This window comes from Palaemon carinicauda, chromosome 1 (assembly GCF_036898095.1).
Source record: "Palaemon carinicauda isolate YSFRI2023 chromosome 1, ASM3689809v2, whole genome shotgun sequence".
Lineage (NCBI taxonomy): Eukaryota > Metazoa > Arthropoda > Malacostraca > Decapoda > Palaemonidae > Palaemon > Palaemon carinicauda.
Window position 1 is genome coordinate 283,365,411 of NC_090725.1, and position 2,990 is coordinate 283,368,400.

Sequence of the window (2,990 nt, forward strand, 5' to 3'; positions counted from 1 at the left end):
ATAACCAGCCACCAAACCTAATTATTATTTCAATTATTTGTAACAATCATCCAACAGACTTGAGTAATTCAATAGACTACTATCTTTAAGCATCTTATTAATTCACTAAATTACTGAATGTTTATTCAAAAATAACTTTTTAAAGACAATTGCTTCATTGATTACAAATAAACTATTCTTCCTCTGATCTATAGTATCAATAAATACATTAATTTATGGTTGTGTGTGTTTGCATCTGGGTTGCAGTAAAGTAAGAGGCATGTTTTGCATTCACTTAAGACTAGTTTAACTTGTTCATAACCAACTATTATTAAATTAGGTCATTACAATGACTTCCAATTGTTTATTATCATAATTATATATATATACATACATATGTATATTCATATATATACTATATATATATATATATATATATATATATATATATATATATATATATATATATTTATATATAGATATATATATTATATATATACATTTTATATATATATATATATATATATATATATATATATATATATATATATTTATATATAGATATATATATATCATATATATATACATCTTATATTTTATATTATTTGTATTATATATATTTTATATTACTTATATATATATATATATATATACATATATATATATATATTTATTTATATATAGATATATATATTATATATATATACATTTTATATTTTATATTATTTGTATTATATATATTTTATATTACTTATATATATATATATATACATATATATATATTTATTTATATATATATACAGTATATATATATATGTATGTATATATATATATATATATATATATATATATATATATATATATGTATGTATATATACTACTTTTATATTGTCACGCTGATCATCAACCACTCGGAAAGCAAAATCTCCTAATTGCCAAAACTGCTATGAAAGTTATGAAATGCAGAAGGGGTGGCAGGGTTGAATCTGGGCCTCTGCATGCATATCAAAACACAACACATTCGTAAACACAATAAGACCTATATATAGAAAACATTAAAGAAATGAAGAGGCATCAAATGGATGAAAAGAACAGGATGCCCAGAGATATTTGCTTTAATGGAATAAAATGGAAATATTATCAACTACATGGTCAGTCGGTAGAGCACATACATTCACCAACGACACATTTGTTGCCATAATTATGCAAACAAATCAGTTAACAATGGTCCCTAGTGTGCGAAACCTGCACTTTTTGCAAGTTCATTAACCCACATGACCTTTGAACCCAACTACTAATAAGGGTAATGCCGTCACTATTTCGTGTTCTACATCACAAGATAGGCAATTGAATTATGCATATTTTGGCACTAGTTTCATGCAAATTGGATAAAAATTTACCACTATATAGAAAAAAGGCGTTTTTTACCTGTCCATGACCTTCACCTTTGAGCGAATCACTCGTAAAATCTAATAAAAAAAAAAATTGGTATGCTAACAAATCGATTAACAATAGCAGCGTAATGACGAAACCTGACCTTTTCTCAAAATCATTGACCCCGTTGACCTTTTGAATCGCAACCACTAACTAGGGCAATGGCGTCATTATATCATGTTGTATATCACAAGATAGGCAATTTAATTAGGCACATTTTGGCACTAGTTTCATGTAAATCACATAAAAATGTACCACGATATAGCAAAAATAAGCAAAGATAAGCAAATGAATTGTGCAATTTTGGCACTTACTTCATAAAATCGGATACAAAATTACCATAATGTAGGAAAAATAATTCTTTTTTTACCTTATTGTGACTTGGACCTTGACCTCTGACCTAATCATGTTGAATATGAAAAGATAGGCAATTGAATTATGCAATTTTGGCATTAGTTTCATACAAATCTAATAAAATTTGACCACGATGTAACAAAAAATACTTTTTCTCCTTGACCTTTGACCCAATCACTCCCAAAACACAAGATTTCCAATTGAATTTTGACAGTATTTTCATGCAAATAGTATATATATATATATATATATATATATATATATATATATATATATATATATATATATATATATATATATACACACACACATATATATATATATATATATATATATATATATAGACCACGATATAGCAAAAAGAATTCTTTTACCCTTTCATTACCTTGACCTTAACCTTTGACTATATCACATTCAAAACCTAATCAAATTGTCCTTGGATCATGGCCAATGATCCCACCAAATTTCCTGAGATTCGGTAAAATGGTTTTTTGATTTATGTGAATCACAAACAAACAAACAAAAAAAATAAATACACCTCTCAAAATATAACCTACTCGCAAAGGTAACAGAAGAGAGGGAGTGATACAATTTCCAGAGGATTTCTATGTAGTGCTATGCAATAGAGATATAAGAAATAATTTCACAATTAGAAATCATGAAATACCTGAGTCATTACTAAAAGTAACAGTTAGAGAAGTAGAGAAAGCACTAAAAGCATGTAAAGATGCAAAACAGCAGAAGACTATATCGCAATATAATTTTGGCGTTACCCTTGTTAGCAGTTAAGGTTCAAAAGTCAACGGGGTATTTAACCTGCAAAAAGGGCAGGTTTAAGCATTATACAGCCTTTGTTATCTGAATTGTTTGCATAATCACTGTAACAAATGTGGCGTTGACGAAGGTACGCTGCTTTACAGGTGATTTAATTTTAGATGGAGGAAATTCCAGAGTAGTAAAACTTACTGAACTCTACACAAAATGTCTGCACAAATGCTCTATACCTACTGTACAGCTTGGACAAACTCTCACTATACAAATTCACTAAAAGGGAGACACAAAAGACCCGAAAAATTATTGCCCAATAAGTTTATTCTCAGTAATAAATAAAAAATTTACAAAGATTATATTATCTTGAATATAAAGACAGCTAGACTTTAATCAACAAAGACAGCAGTCAGGCTTTAGAAACGGTTATTCAACAACTGACCATATACATGTAA